The following is a 15757-nucleotide window of genomic DNA, read 5'->3' as shown; positions in this document are numbered from 1 at the left end:
GAGGGGGGGACACAGAATCCCAAACAGGCTCCAGGCACTGAGCCATCAGCACAGAGCCCGATGTGGGACCCAAACCCATGAACTGTGAGATCACCACCTGAGCCAAAGTCAGATGCTTAATCAACTGAGCCACCCAGGTGCCCTGACCTTAATCCCCTTTTTAAAGGTCCTTTTTCTAAATCCATTCTGAAGTACTAGAGATTAGGACTTCAACATATTAATTTGGGTAAGGGCACAATTCAACCAATAGCAAATGGGATGTTTAGTTATTACATTCGTTCAATTGTAAAAGTAAAGTATGAAATGCTGAGAAGTACGGAAAGGAAATAAACCACTAAGAGATGACCATATCTGCCCCCAATTTTGTTTTTTTCTAAGTAAGCTTCACACCTAGCACAGAGCCCAAACTTGGGGCTCAAACTCACAATCATGAGATCATGACCTGAAACAAAATCAAGAGTTGGATGCTTCACCGACTGAACCATCCAGGTACCTGTCTGTCCAATCTTTTTTTTTTTTTTTTTTAAATAAAAGAAGGGGCACCTGGGTGGCTTAGTCATTTAAGTGTGTGACTTCAGCTCAGGTCATAATCTCACAGTTCATGGGTTTGAGCCCTGTGTTGGGCTCTGTGCTGATGGCTTAGAGCCTGGAGCCTGCCTTGGGTTCTGTGTCTCCCTCTCTCTCTGCCACTCAGGCTTTATCTCTCTCTCTATATATTAAATAAATAAACATTTAAAAATTTTTTAAAGAACATATGCCTTTCAAAAATAGGTATATAACACTTGTTATTTTGTAACTGCTATTTTCACTTAACAAATACATCATGAATTTTCCTCCTTGTAATTAACTATTCTTCCACAGCGTCACTTTTAATGGCTGTGTATTGGGGCATCTGGGTGGCTCAGTCGATTACGCATCTGACTCTTGATTTCTGCTCAGGTCATGATCTCACAGTTCATGAGTTCGAGCCCCAAGTGAGGCTCAGCACTGACAGCACAGAGCCTGCTTGGGATTCACTCTCTCTTTCTCTCTCTCTCTCAAAATAAACATTAAAAAAAGCCCTTACAGACACCTGTAATTCTGACTGGTTTGCTCACTTGAGAATGAACTGTTATCTAGAAACTGACATCACTGTATTTCTATGCTCTTCTGTTGGTTTCTCTATCAGATCACCTACAAAGCCATTCCCATTTCCTCTTCTCCCACTTGCATGACAGGAAAAAACGAAACCTAAGAGCCTGTGGGATTTATAACATAATCTGAAAGACTCAGGTATTGAAATTAACCGGGCTAAGCACTGTTTCTCTATTGAATGGTCCTTTGGGTTGTTTAAAATCCAAAGTGGGTGGGCATCCTGGAGACGTGCTCCCTGACATCTGTCTCCCCAAGAGGTCCTCCTTGTCCAACCTGAACTTCCCCTTTGGATCCTTCAGTCTTCAGTGTGAAACAAGACAAACAAATATTTATCATTCTGTCACTTTGCTTCATGTTAGCAAAGACTTCTCTCATCAGGGATGAACAGTTGGGAGGGAGAGAGAGGAATGAGGGATGGGAAAAACAATCATCACGCATCACTAAAAGTCACTCGTATTTAAAAAAAGTAACATCTCAATGAAAACTTGTAAGTGTTTAAGTTCAGTCTTACCCTGTAGAGTCAAATATTGAATTTCGGTTGCCTTACGGGGTGTCATTGAGATCCTGATTAGTCAGACACAAATTGTGCGGCTGGCTCAATTCTCAGGACCCCTCAGGAATTCTCAGAAGAAATAACACTGTCACATCCACAGTCTACCCCACCAAAAAAAATACACATACATGTAAGTGTAATATACCTAATTCTGGGAACTCTCTGGCTCATTCCACTTTGCTGAAATGTAACCAACATCTCATGTCATTCCCTCCCACAAATCTACTTCTCTACCCCAGTCTTGGCCAATCAAAATCCCACGTCCCACTGCTTGAATACTGATTGAGTCATCCAGGTGCCCTGGAAGATTTATCTTTCTTCTTTCTTTCCTTTCCTTTCCTTTCCTTTCCTTTCCTTTCCTTTCCTTTCCTTTCCTTTCCTTTCCTTTCCTTTCCTTTCCTTTTTCTTTTTCTCTTCTCTTCTCGTCTCCTTTCTTCTTCTTCTTCTTCTTCTTCTTCTTCTTCTTCTTCTTCTTCTTCTTCTACTTCTCCTCCTCCTCCTCCTCCTCCTCCTCCTCCTCCTTCTTCTTTTATAGGACCTGACAACTACTTCTAAACCCTTAGGAATCTTACCAGACCCCTTTGTTGAGTGAATTCATCCAGGGACAGATTTTTTTTTCTAAGTCCAGTTGAGAACAGTGATGGATACTCAAGTCTACACCCTGCCCTGGAGAACAAGATTTATATTCTTGTAAAACTTTTTATCCTAACACCTTATCAGATCTGATTCTTTGAGTTGGTTTTCTGATGTAGAGAGGCACCTTTCCCTCCTTAGCTGTGCGGGGAGAGAGGCCATCTCTTGCAATTCCTTCTTAGGGATTTATGTTCATGATGATGGGTTGCATTTTGAAGGCAGTTTCATCAGTTAGCATTATAAGAAAAAAGCAGTCTTGCTGAACTCAATTTTCCTGGGAAAAATGAGAAAAGAATGAAGGGCTGACTTACTAACTGTGAAATGTGGAGCATAGATCGTTTTGTTGCCAACACCATCATTTGTATTCTTTTAGTGGCAGAAATTCTGACTTTCTTTAGGTAAAGGGATTAGATTCATTCCCTTCCCTAATGCTGTGGGTATAACAAGGGTCGTGTAACTAATTGCCAGTTTTAGGAGATGTTAGCCCCTTGACTTCAGGGAGCACGTAGGAAAAGTGAATCTGGAAGGATGCAGTTCACTTCAAATCTTTAACAAATCCACATCCTGAAAACTCAATTAAGATGATTTGCTTTAGAGGGGGCACCTGGGCCGCTCAGTCGGTTCAGCATCTGTCTCTTGATTTCAACTCAGTTCATGATCCCAGGGTCATGGGATAGAGCACCATGTCGGGCTCTGTGCTGAAGCATGGAGCCTGCTTGATATCCCTCTCCCTCTGCCCTTTCCCCCCTGCTCGTGAGCTCTCTCTCTCTCTTAAAAAAAAAAAAAGATGACTTGCTATAAAAAAGGATTTACCACTTTGCAACAATTCACCACGTGATTACTTTAAATAGACAGTTCTTCTTCTGCATTTTATATCTTTTTTTTCTTTTCCCAAAAATGAATGTTTTTTTTTTTTTTTTTTTTTTTTGAGGTTGCACTGTGTGCTTAGCTCTGTAGGAAAACCACAATGGTCAGATCGCTAAGGCAAACAGACGCCCCCTCATTCTGTGCAAGTGCATTTTTTGGTGTCTTTGAGCGCCCACCTCCAGTGCCTAGTGAGATAGTCATGTCACCCAGGAAAGTGGGAAATGCTGTCTAAGAACAGCACCCACATTCCAGCAGACAGTCATGCTAGGGGGTGGCAACCCCTTTCCAAATGCCTGTAACACAACAAACACGTGCAAGGGCTAACAGACTCCCAGGCGGAAGCCTGTTAGCCGGAGGAGGAAACCTGGGACAATGGCGCACCAAAGGCCCAATGATGGCAAGGTGCCCAGGGCGAGGTGGCCATCGGGGCATTTCTGTGTCACGCAATTATGAAAACCGATTGTATTTAATTTACTTTAAGTAAAATTGGAGGGCCAGTTCTACCCCAGGGTGGAAGACGCTGTCTGCGAATGCAGAGGGAGATTTGAGGGCCAGGAAACAAAAGTGTCACCTCCCTTGCCCCTGTCATGGATGACCGAGATGGCCCCATTTTTACTCCTGTGGTTGCTCTTCATGAGTCACTTGTCTGTTATCCTTTCTGAAGAACGCAGATTCTCCCGGAAGGAAGCAGGACATCACTAGTGCCTCGAAGGGCTAAAGTCTAGGGCCTCGGATGAGCAAGGAGAAGGAATGAAGGGAAAGGGTTTTTAAAATGTTGAGTGAGGGGAGCCTGGGTGGCTCAGTCAGTTGAGCATCTGACTTTGGCTCAGGTCATGATCTCGCAGTTCAAGATCTCATGATCTTGTGAGTTTGAGCCCTACAACGGGCTCGCCACTGTCAGTGCAGAGCCTACTTTAGATCCTCTGTCCCCACCCCCCCCTTCCTTGCTCATGTTCTCTCTCTAAAAAAGAAATAAACATTAAAAACAAATGTTGGGTGAGATAGTCCTTCCAATGAAGTGGTTGCTTCACTGTGAAGCCCTATGGGGACAAACGTGGTATAAGGTAGAGTGTCTGTCCTCAGGTCTGGCCATATGCTAGCCCTATAATCACTTGGCATTCATTCATTCATTCGTTCGTTCATCCATTCAGGGAACATTTACCCAGCCCCTCTTCTGTAATATACAACCCATCAAGAGCTAGGCTTTGAGGTTACCACGGTGACTCGGGTTGGGACCACACCCTTCGGTAGGTAGGCATCACAGGGCTGGGGTGGGGCTGAGGGGAGCAATTCAGGCAGCATGTGTCAAGGCCTACAGCCTCTCAAAGGCACACTGGGACCCCAGCCACACCTCCTCACTCTTCACTTCCTCACTATTGAACCACATGGAACATGACCTTCCCTCTTGTGAGTCCTTCATTGTTCTTCCCAGCTTTGTTCACCCCCAGGCCCAGCACAATAGTAAATGTATAGCACAGATATGTGTTACTATTAATCCCAGTAAATGCAAGAACAGCTCTCAGAGCTTTGTGACATTATCAGTGCTGGTATGGCTACGGGACTGTGACTCTCATGTAGCTGCTGCTCCTTGGTCTGGCTTCCTTGGGAACTTCTTGTGGGAGGGAGAGCAGGCTTGGTAGGACTGCGTATTTCTGGGTTCTCTGTGCCTTTGAAATACCACGTGGCCCTCACTGGGGACCAGTGGGTGGTAGGTCCATGGACTCTAGCATAACCCAGAGACAATGTCTTCCACAGAGTTGCCTGAAGATGGTAACAGTGTGGGGATCATTTAGAGGCATCCATGTCCAGGCTGGAGGGCGCTTTGATAATACGGTGGTGCATTGGACCAGAGCCATTACCAGTCACACAATTTGTTTTGGTCTCGTGATTCTTTTGGGCTTTGAATCTGGACGTCAGAACCCAGTCACGTGGCTGCCACCCTGAAGATACTGTTAAAATGCCACTAGAATTTTGTTTTGGTATTTTTATACATCAGCTGCAAATCTTCACAGGATTTTCCCCTTCCCAGGGTAAAGAGAGAGAAGAGGAAGTGAAAACAGGAGGGGAGAATTTTCTTACAGCGCCTCTTGCCCTGAAGACAACAACCGAAAACCCCCTCGGGTTTGAGCAGAGCCTTGTACTTTTTAGTAGCTTGTGCCCATCCGTGGATTGCCTCATTTGGGTTCTCAGAGTTTCCCCAAGATGGGAGGCAGAATTCTGAGCTGCCCCAATTTCCCTCTCATTTGCAGATAGGAAGCACTCCTGGGGTTGGAGGCAAGGGCTGGACACTGGCTATTCCGGGAAAAAGAGGTAATTCTTCAGAGCTACTCTGGAGAGGTGCTGGGGCTTCTGAGTTTCTTCAGGAAAGCTCATCCATACTGGGTGGAGAAAGGTCTGTGTAGATAGGGATCCCAGCCGACTGTCCTCTGGGTGGAGCCATTTGGCCACGGAAGACAGAGGAGCTGTGCTCCCCAGCCCCGAGGCACCATCTGCTCATCGCTCCCAGCTGCGGACTCTCCAGGATGCTGGGGACTGTCCCCACCCCAAAGCCCTGGGACTTTGAGAGCTCCTAATTGCAATATCGGCTCCCAAGGGAGGGGAGACTTCCCCAGAGTAGGCATGCCTCCAGACTTTCTTGTTGCTTTGGTAGACTTCACTGACAACCTGATATACGCAACAGGCTGATGGGAAGGTGGGGAGAATAAGGAGGCCCACGGATGAAGCCCCTGCTCTCCAAGAGACTTCAGTCGCCTGGTGCAGACAGACGTGCACACAAACACGAGGGTTAAATAGAGGGGTTGGGGTGGGGGAGCGAAGTGCTAGGGATGACTGAGGCAACCTCATGTTGGAACCCCCTGATGCCAAGTCCCAGGGCAAAGTGTCTGGACCCAGTGGCCCCTGGTCCCAAGAGCTGAAAATCAGCAATGCATGACAGGGCAAGCGTGAAGTTCCAAAGTGGCCAGAGTGTTTGCAGTTCAGATGGTCCCATTCCCATTGCCACACTCCCTAGTGTGGCTTAGTTGAGCTGAGAATAAAGGCTTGGGACATGGCGGATGGGCAGGGTGCTTGCTGGGGAGGGCACATCATAGTGGCCCTCTCTTGTCTCTTGTGGGTTTTGGCTTGTTTGGGGCTTGGGAGCTTGGAGCTGGAGGAGAGGGTGGAGATCAGGGCTTCGGGGGGTAAAGGGGTTATTCTTTTTTTTTTTTTAATGTTTTCTTTATTTCTGAGAGAGAGAGAGAGAGAGAGAGTGTGTGTGAGTAGGGGAGGGTCAGAAAGAGAAGGAGACACAGAATCTGAAACAGACTCCAGGCTCTGAGCTAGCTGTCAGCACAGAGCCTGACGCGAGGCTTGAACCCACAAACCGTGAGATCATGACCTGAGCCGAAGTCAGACGCTTAACCAACTGAGCCACCCAGGCACCCCAGAAACGGGTTATTCTTCCCTTTGTTTGACAGAGATCAAAATACAGGGCTACAGGGGATTCCCACTGGACTACAAACCAAAGTGCCCAACGGAGAAGCATGAGGGTCATCGTGCAGGGAGCCCTTTGCCCTTCGCACTCCAAGGTTTGCTATGTCCCTCCTCTGAGCTCCTCTGGCTCAGCGACCAAGCATGTGACCCCAGCCGGAGACACCTCTCTCCTCTGTCTCCAAGATTCCACTTCTCTGGGCCTACGTCCAAGTCCCCTTTATCTCTGAGTGTGCCCTATCACCCGACTATCTATTAAGCTGTAAGTATTGGATAAACACGTGAAAAAGATCCATCACTGGCGCCTCAGCTACCATCTTCTTTTCTGGAGAAGAGGCGGCCTCTTTTTGTCTATGTCAGAGGAAGGGACTGGAGACAAGGCTGGGAAGGAAATTTCATAGCAAATCCTCCCCCTGGATCTGAGAGAGCTGAGATCTCATCAGGGTCAGGATCCAGGCTAAGGGACACCAGCCAGGGCCACTGGAGGTAACAGAGCCCTTTGCTGGTCTGAGACAGGAGGAAGAGGGCAGAAACGTTTGCAAACCCGGCCCTGGCACTGCAGGAAGTTGCCTGGCCTAGGGGCTTGGGAGGGGGGTTGGTTGGTTTTCAGGTGAGGCCAGGAAGGTTCTACCCAGGTAGATTCCAGTTTCTTCTGTCTTTCTAGGGTACAGAGAGTGGGGTGAATGGCAAGGAGCAAAGGTACTAGGCGACCTCTCAGGGTGCCCACCTGGGACCCCAGAACCATGTTTGCAAATGGATAAAGCTCTGGTACAGAGTTGACTCAACAACGATTCAAATTTCCTACAAGCTAATGCCTACTTCCTTGTCCGTAATCCAGGCCAGGACGTGGTGGTGGAAGAAGCCCTGGGTCCTGGGATAGGTGCTGGGTGGAGAACAAAATGTGACGGGCTTTGCTGTTTCCCTGCAGCATTGAAACTGGATGAACAGGAAGCATCCTGTTTAAAATTTACATAAATAATCCTAAACCTTTTCTGAAGTTCCACGGAGAGGGGGTGGGGGGACACAGGGAGGCGTGTGAGGGGGTGGCACTGAACCCACCTCTGATCCCCAGAGCTGGGTCCTCAGCAGCTGGGAACCTGTCCCGGGGGCCTCTGAGCCTTTTTGGTCATCCACACACACCCCAGTGCTCTAGGACGCCGAGGCTCAGTCTGGCCTCGCTGTCGAATCAGCTTCTATCTCTTCATTTTGATGGCAACTTGATTTGTTACCCTGCAAAGACCCATCTTTGGGAAGGACACCAGCCTCTCGTTACATCTCCCAGCCTGCCTGAGGGCAGCTCGGCAAAGCCGGCGTCTTCACTTGGGGCGTTGGGGTGTTCCAACGCCAGCTCTGGCACCAGTTAGGGTGGGAAGATGAACAAAATAATTAAGCCCCATGAGTTGAAAGAGAATTAATTCCCCTGTGCAAACTTTTGTTTCTTCTCTTCCTGGAGAACTTGAAATGTGTTCATCTAGGACTGTCCTTTTTTTTTTGTAACTGGTCTAATTCAGAGCAGTCGTGGGGGTTTTTTCTTTTAACTTCATTTTTCATTAGCATGTAGGACGTGTGAACTTTATAACATTAAAGATATTTGTCCTTGTTTATTATAAAATAACGTAACTTTATTAAACCCAGTTTTGAAAAGAGGAGAATAAAAGACCACCCCTGATCTCACCACAAACACACTGGATCCAGTTTCTGTCTGGATCCAGTTTCCCTTCCAGTCCTTGTCCAGACATGTATTTAATTGTACGTGATACGATCCCAATATACATTTACCTTCTGAAAGAATCTAATCTGAGAGCATGTGCTGCTACCTGATCATTCCCATCATGGATAACACACAAAATACCTCTTGTGGCTGGAAATTTGATTATTTCTTTCACCCTTCCACCAGGGTGTTCACTTGTCTTTTCTGGGCTCTGTCAATTCCTGGGGCCAGGCAGAGGAGGTGGGCTAGCTTTGGGGGATCTGGCAGGGCTCAAGTGACTCCAGCTGTCCCTCATATGCTCCCGGTACCCAGGCCCTGGGCCTGATTCCTGCCAAGCGGTTCTTGCTGTACTTAGGTGCCCATAAGGAGCTCAGTAGGGTAAGGGCATTTTCCAGGGCACATTTGTGCAAAGTTTCTCATCCATGCTGGTGTTCACCCACTGGACTCTGACCTGTATAGACAACTCCTCTACCAGGTGAAAGGCAGGGGCCAGGTCATACTGAATCCTTCTTGCTGGTACTTCAGGAGGGTTCTTGGCATATAATAGGTGTTAATTAGTTGTTGAAGGGACACAAGTTGAATGATTCACAACTCACAAGGAAAAAAGGTAAATGACCAATCCCAGCTCTTCCCCCAGCCTGCTGTGGAATCTGACACATTGCTTTGCTTTAGGGCTGAGGGGCTTTGACTCAGGCCAAAGGGTTCTTTTATTCAATAGCTCACTTCCAACCCCCCAGATAGCTCCTGCCCCTCCCTCCTTAGACTTCTGGTCCATGCTCTCTCCTCCCCATTCCCTGATCTCAACCAAGAAGTGACGGTGGTTTAATAGTGCAGGGTCTGTATCCGCTACACCCAGCTTTAGATCCCCCTTTAGTTAATAGGATTCCCCTTTCAGTTAGTAGGGTGGCCAGCTTGTCTCAGCTTGCCCGGGACTTTCCCAGTTTTAGCGCTGAAAGTCCCCCCTCGGTCCCAGATAAATGTGTGAATTTGAGGGTTTTGTCCTAGCTTCCTGCATCCAGTTCTTGGCAATGTCCTATAGAGGGCGCTGGAGGCACAGCCTGGGAGACAGGCGCCCAGGTGGATGGAGCATTTGCCTCCCAGGTGCCAGGCAAACTAGGGATTCTGTCTCTGGCCAGAGCGGCTCAGAAAGCAGCCCATCTCCTCCCCCTCCGGCAGGGAGCTCACACCTGTTGTAGAAGAGGGCGTTACCTCATGAGACAAGCCTGTTGTTTCTTGACCCTGAGAAGGCAAATCATGTATAAATATATTGCACTTTGTCTCAGGCTACCGAACTCCCCAGTATGCTCCAGCTGACAGCAGCTCTAACTACCCTGACAGCAGGACACTCCAGCTGTGTTGCCCTAGAACAACTTGGGCCACAGCGGAACAAACTGGCTGGCTTCTTTTTAAGCGTGTCAATTAACTATCCACTTGTCTTTGGTCAATAGACCAACCTTGGGAAATGGGAAATCATAAAATTTACTTTCAAAGTCGGCAGAGTGTGGAGGGTGGATAATGGTAAGATAATCTTGCTGCAAGAGAAGGGATCCGGGCAAATCCTGCCTTGGGCCTTAGCTTGGCTGCAACCAACAGCCAGTCAGCTATTTTGGTAGGCACAAATCGCCTGCTGCTTCACGCATCAGTCCCCTGCTTCGGTGCATGACACCCAGTGCTGAAGTGTTGATGGGCTCAACTGGTTGCGAAGTGTTTAGAAACAGATACTATGGTGGTGGGACCCTTTACCAGTTCTTTCAGTTGCTCGCTCTTTGTTATGATGCTACATGCTTTGGTGATCATTATGGTTCAATGGGAAGTCTAGGAGAGCTGTTTCATAAGGAGGGCCTGGCTGGAAACACCAACAAAATGATTAATGATTTCGTTTTCCATATCACCCTGGGAAGTTGATACTGCAGTAATTTTGTTTCTGTCGTACAGATGACAAAACTGAAATGGCATAAGGGGACTTGAGCCCGGAATTGCACAGAAGCCTGTGTTCTTGACAGCACTCTTCACGGCCTCTCTTCACGTGGTGGATCTCACCCTAGACAGGTTGGATTTCACTAGTTTTGCTTCTGGAGAGCACATCAAACTCTAGGTTCCTAGATACTGGTCACAAACGATTTTGGGTTTCTGATGACACCTCATGGTGCTCCTCTGCTGTTTAGTGGGGAGAAGTAGGAAGATTTCTTTGCAAGGAAAGTGATCTTGGTCTAAATAAACTGGCAGGTGAAGACAGGTTTCTAAGTGTCCTGAGGATCTGTTCTCCCCAGGAGAAGTGGTAGAGAACAATTCTAGGCCTGGCTCCCAGATGGCTGGCTCTTGGATGAGTCACTCAGCTCGCTTCTTTGGGCCTCAGTTTCCCTTTTTAGAAAATGAGGGGATTAAACCAAATTGGTGGTTCTCAAAGCTTTGATGTGCTAGATTCTTAAGGCTCCCACTTGGTAGGCTTTAATTTAGTAGGGTTAGGTGGGGCAGCCTCCCTGGGGAAATTCTGATGCCCATTAATTTGAGAATCATCCATTTGGACCATGACTGACATTAGATTTGAAAGCTAATGTCCCAGGATATGTGGAGTGTTTTTTTGAGGAGGAGGAAGACCCATCCAAAGCTCATACATAGGAAGAGGTGGGTAAAGTTTAGAGAGTAAGTAACTGCATGACAGCCATCTGATATTGGTACTTCCTGAAATTTCTGAGACTCAATCAGGAAGGTCTTTTCAAAGGCTCCCCAAAGCTCACAGACTGACAGGAAACCACAACAGGGGTAAAATGCAAGCATAACACACCCGATCAGACATGGGAGTCGGAGTCGTTCTCCATGCAGCATGATAACTTGTATCATCCAAGTTTACAAATCATCTGTTTTAAATCTGTGCATTTTTGTTGTTTATTTTGGTGGTAGGGACAACTCTGAAGGAAAGGAAAGGAGATGACGATTCAAAAGGGAATACCTTTAATGCATACATCTCCCAGTGTAAGAACACTGACCTCCAAGTAGATTCTTTTGTCTTTAAATCTTTTGGGTTATTGATCCACAGTGATGAAATCCTAGGACACATCTTTAATCTCCATATCACATTAGTACCTTGTGCTATAGCCTGAGGCTATTTTTTTCTCCAAGAAAAATGGTTTGTAGGAGTTCATTTTGGCCTAAGATTATAAATATAGATTTCATTGGTAAAGTGATCTACTCTAATAGTAACTTTACGAAATTAGAAAATAAGACTCCAAAGTATGAAAAGCACATAGGCATATGGTAAGTGCTCAACAAATGTTGGCTTTTAATATTAGGTGATTATAGGATCAGCTTTCAATAATTTGTCCTTGAATTACAAACTGCTGTGGACCCAGGGGTAGTTTCTAAGTTAAGGTTCTTGAAACCCCAGGTAGCAGGAAGTATACCTTCCTTTCATTGCAGCCTTCCCCAAAGACTTATCCAGTCTACTATGTGGGAGCCTTCAGATGATTTTGGATGATGTGCAGATCTTTTAAATAATGTTCTTTAAAACTGTGTATTTAAGTATAAACATAACCAGTAAAATATCTATATTTAAGATTATTTTCTTTTTATGACAAAAGGTAGTGGTTCCACATTTATGCTGATGTAACGTTTCCTTTTAAAATAAATGATTCAAGGGGAATGAGTAAGTGGATTCAGAGAAAGCTATTAAGTAATAATGGTACAAGTGGTACCTAGAAATGGTAGAAATCGTGGTGGTGCATGCAAATGACTGAGCTTTGAGAAGTACTGTGTTAGTGAATCGAACCCACTTGCTCCCCCATTTTGGTCTGTAGGAAACTATTAATCAATGCTCATTTTATGGAGTTTGCATCTATACCGAAGTTATAAAAATTTTGTGCCTGGGGCACTTGGGTGGCTCAGTTGGTAAAGTGTCTGATTTTGGCTCAGGTTGTGGTCTCGAGGTTCGTGGGTTTGAGCCCCGCTTCGGAGTCTGTGTCTCCCTCTCTCTCTTTGCCACCTCCCCTGCTCATGCTCTGTCTCTTTCTCTCTCAAAAATAAACATTAAAAAATTTTTTAAATAAAAATTAAAAAAAATTTTTTTTGCCAGACATTAAGGGCATCATCAAACAGCCCTCCTTATTTCCGACAGGTGGTTTCTGAGGTCTCGAGATGTGCCTTGATTAAGTGCAGTACATGGTGGAGGAACTACGATTTTACTCTATTAGAGAAAACATGAGCGCTTTCTGGCAAGCAGTTCAGACCTGAAGAATAGAAAAGACATAGTCCTTTACCCCCAGTTCATCAAGAGACACTGGGAGAGAGAAACTGTCCCGTGGTGGGACCTCAAGGTGCACTGGTCTTGAAATATTTGAAGGTCCTTTACTCAGGAGAGGATTACATTTACTCCCTTTGATTTCCAGGTATAGGAGCGGGACCAGAGGTTGACATTATAAGAAGGCAGATTTTAGCTCAATGAGAAGAAATTCTTTTGAGTTAGCTAAACAAGGAATAAGCTGGCTTCCGAGCAGATGCCCCCCTCCCCCCCCAAGGCCTGAGGTATTTAGTTTAGCAGCACACGACAACACTAGTGGACACAGGGAAGGGGATGCTCTCTATCCAAAGGCTGGATGAGATCTAAGGTCTTTGCCACTCTTGAATGTCAAGGAGTCTAGGGCAGTCTTTCCTTCCTTTCAAATGGCTCATGATAGGAAATCATTATCTGCAATTGTCTCAGTTCTATGTAAAAAGCAATTAAATCGCTTGGGAGTTTCCCCTCCCTACATGATGCTTTTTACTCCTGATACATGTGGAAAAAAGAAAAAAGAAAGAAATAATAAGAAACTCTTTGGTGCTAAATGAGAAAACATGTGAACATTAGCCTGCTGATTTTAACTCTTTCCTGCAATGTTTCCTATTATTTTCTGTTTTTTTAATTAAAAATTTTTTAATGTTTATTTATTTTTGAGAGAGAGAGAGACATAGAATTCGAAGCAGGCTTTAGGCTCTGAGCTGTCAGCACAGAGCCTGATGCGGGGCTTGAACTCATGAACCAAGAGATCATAACCTGAGCGGAATGACCCAGGTGCCCCTCCTACAATGTATTTTCAAAATCAGTGGTTTAATACTTGATAGTATGGGATTTGCATTTTAATCAGGGTTTTGCTTAACAGTAATGCAGTCATTATTAAAGAAGTATATAGATCAGCCTGGTAAATCGAAGGTTCTATCATCTCACACTCAGAAAGCTGCTATTATGAGCTTATACTTGGACTGTAAAATGCAAAATTATTAGGTTGAACCTAGTGATCTTGTCATTTTGTAGACAAAAACCTACATTGGCAATTTCATATGGTGAAACCTAATACCAAAGACTTTATAAAGCTTTATAATTTCTAATACATTTAGACATCATTTTCTACTAAATTCAGAATTTTCCTTCCCATACTGATCAAAAAAACATTATCACAGTAAGCCAAATTACAAGTCAGCACGATTTCTTCTAAAAAGGCTCCTTTTAACAAATTCCTTTTAACTTGTTCTTGCACAGTGGAGTTTTCATTTGCAAAGATGTTAAGCCCTGTCCTGTGCAAATCATTAAGAAGCCAACTATTGTTCCAGCAAGGTTTACCCAGTGTTAAGAAACAAGATAAAACCCCTGCGTATGCTGAAGCCAGGTGGGGAGACCATGTGTGGTAGTGCTTGGGGGAAGAGGGGGCTTATTCATGAAATGAGGATTTAAGAAAGCGTAATCCCAGATTCCGTGCCTGTTCACACGAGAAACCAAAGCTTCAATTTAACTGCAGGCAGTGGGAGTTTCACACCGTCAGCACCAACTGTCTGAAACCCCAAACTGGTAACCAAGTGTGAAGGACCAAAACTAAAAATTTAGAACGAATTAGTCAAATGTCAGATTTCTCTTTTCAAGTATACTAAGCATTTTATCTTTTCCATAGGATGTTCATACTATGTTACAATGGGATAGCTCCTAGTAACCTTCTCCCAAAGTTCTGTTTTATAGAATAATGTTCATGTGCTGTAGGAGAGGCATTTAAAAATACATGCTGTTGACAGACAGGGTAAGATATGAAATTTGAAATTCCTGGAAGAAAACCGGGGGACTGTAGGGGATTCCCCCTCCAATTTTTTTTGTTAAAAATTAATGAAAATTTAAGCCCGTAAATTCTATGCATTCATACTCAAAATAAATGAACTGAAAGCCATGGCTCTTTGGAGCAGTAAGGCACGGAGACAAAGTGGTTCAGTCTATTTTACAGTTGAAACAGGCTCACAGTTTAAGTGACTTGCCAAGTGCCTATGGGGATATGGAAGGAAAAAAAAATCAAAGACCTCAGCTCTATCCCACACTGTCAAAAAAACATTGAAACAGCTCCAGCATTGGTGATTTCTACACAGATCACTCTGACAAGGGGGAGGTGTAACGCAACCTTCCCTGCCCTGCGGTTTAAAGCGGTCACATAGGATCTGACTGAATTCATTCTCCAGCCAATTGCCCTAGCGTGGTGTGGGCAGGCTTGTGGAGATAGGCTTGTTTTCCAGCGCCAGATCCAGGACGGCAAAGGCACCGCTTCCATCATCTTAAGACTTCAATACCATGGCGAATGACCAGAATCTTGCTCTGGCATGCTTCTCCATGCATGTATTTAACTGCTTTGGCCAATTTTGACGAAGGGAATTCACCAAGGGAGCCATCCAGTTTTTTGGGTCGATGCCTACAGGTCATGACCCTACAATGTCCGACACCCAGAAACTGACCTATTTGACACGTTGGTTCTTCAGTTCACAAACAGGAGAAAGATCCCATGTACTATTTAGAAAAACAAGAGAGCAAGGGTTGTTCCCACCTAGTATCAAGCTTCCTTTCCCCCCTCATTCTCCGACACTTGAGCGAGTGGAGTCAACCATGGTTACTATGTGCTGTGAGCTCAAGTTCAATAGCAGGAAATTCTAAAAACACGTCCCTGTTAATTAAGTCCTGTCCTTCTAGATAAGCTTTCTCCGTGTAAGTTGAGGGCTTTATTTACCCAGTTTTTCAAAGGTAACTTAAATGTTGAGGGGCGCCTGGGTGGCTCAGTCTGCTGAGTGTCCAACTTCAGCTCAGGTCATGATCTCACCATCCATGGGTTCAAGCCCCGAGTAAGGCTCTGTATGGAGAGCTCAGAGCCTAGAGCCAGCTTCAGATTGTATCTCCCTCTCTCCCTGCCCCTCCCCTGCTCGTACTTGGTCTCTCTCAAAAATAAATGAATGTTAAAAAAAATTTAAATGTAGAAATACATTTCCTTTTATTTTTAGAGTCAAAGACCAACCTTTATATGTGGCATGGCTATAAGGAGATGGATTTTTACAAGTGTCTTGTACAAATGAACTTATTACTGCAGTTTATAGACCCAGTTGGGTGAGATAAGGGCCCT

The 15757-nt window shown here is 45.2% G+C and overlaps 1 long non-coding RNA gene across 2 annotated transcripts; it reads left to right on the top strand.

The window, feature by feature from the left end:
- Nucleotides 1–4502: 4502 nt before the first annotated feature.
- On the top strand, nt 4503–6896 carry LOC144244112 (uncharacterized). 2 transcript variants are annotated; one of them, XR_013338844.1, is made up of 3 exons: nt 4503–4594; nt 5437–5497; nt 6643–6896. It is a non-coding gene; the product is annotated as an uncharacterized LOC144244112 (long non-coding RNA). The 2 variants fall into 2 exon arrangements; XR_013338843.1 differs by having other exon boundaries at nt 5217–5497.
- Nucleotides 6897–15757: the final 8861 nt, after the last annotated feature.

The sequence above is a fragment of the Crocuta crocuta genome, unplaced genomic scaffold (assembly GCF_008692635.1).
Source record: "Crocuta crocuta isolate KB4526 unplaced genomic scaffold, BGI_CrCroc_1.0 scaffold68, whole genome shotgun sequence".
In the NCBI taxonomy this organism is placed as follows: Eukaryota; Metazoa; Chordata; class Mammalia; order Carnivora; family Hyaenidae; genus Crocuta; species Crocuta crocuta.
This window is presented reverse-complemented; position numbering and strand designations above follow the sequence as displayed.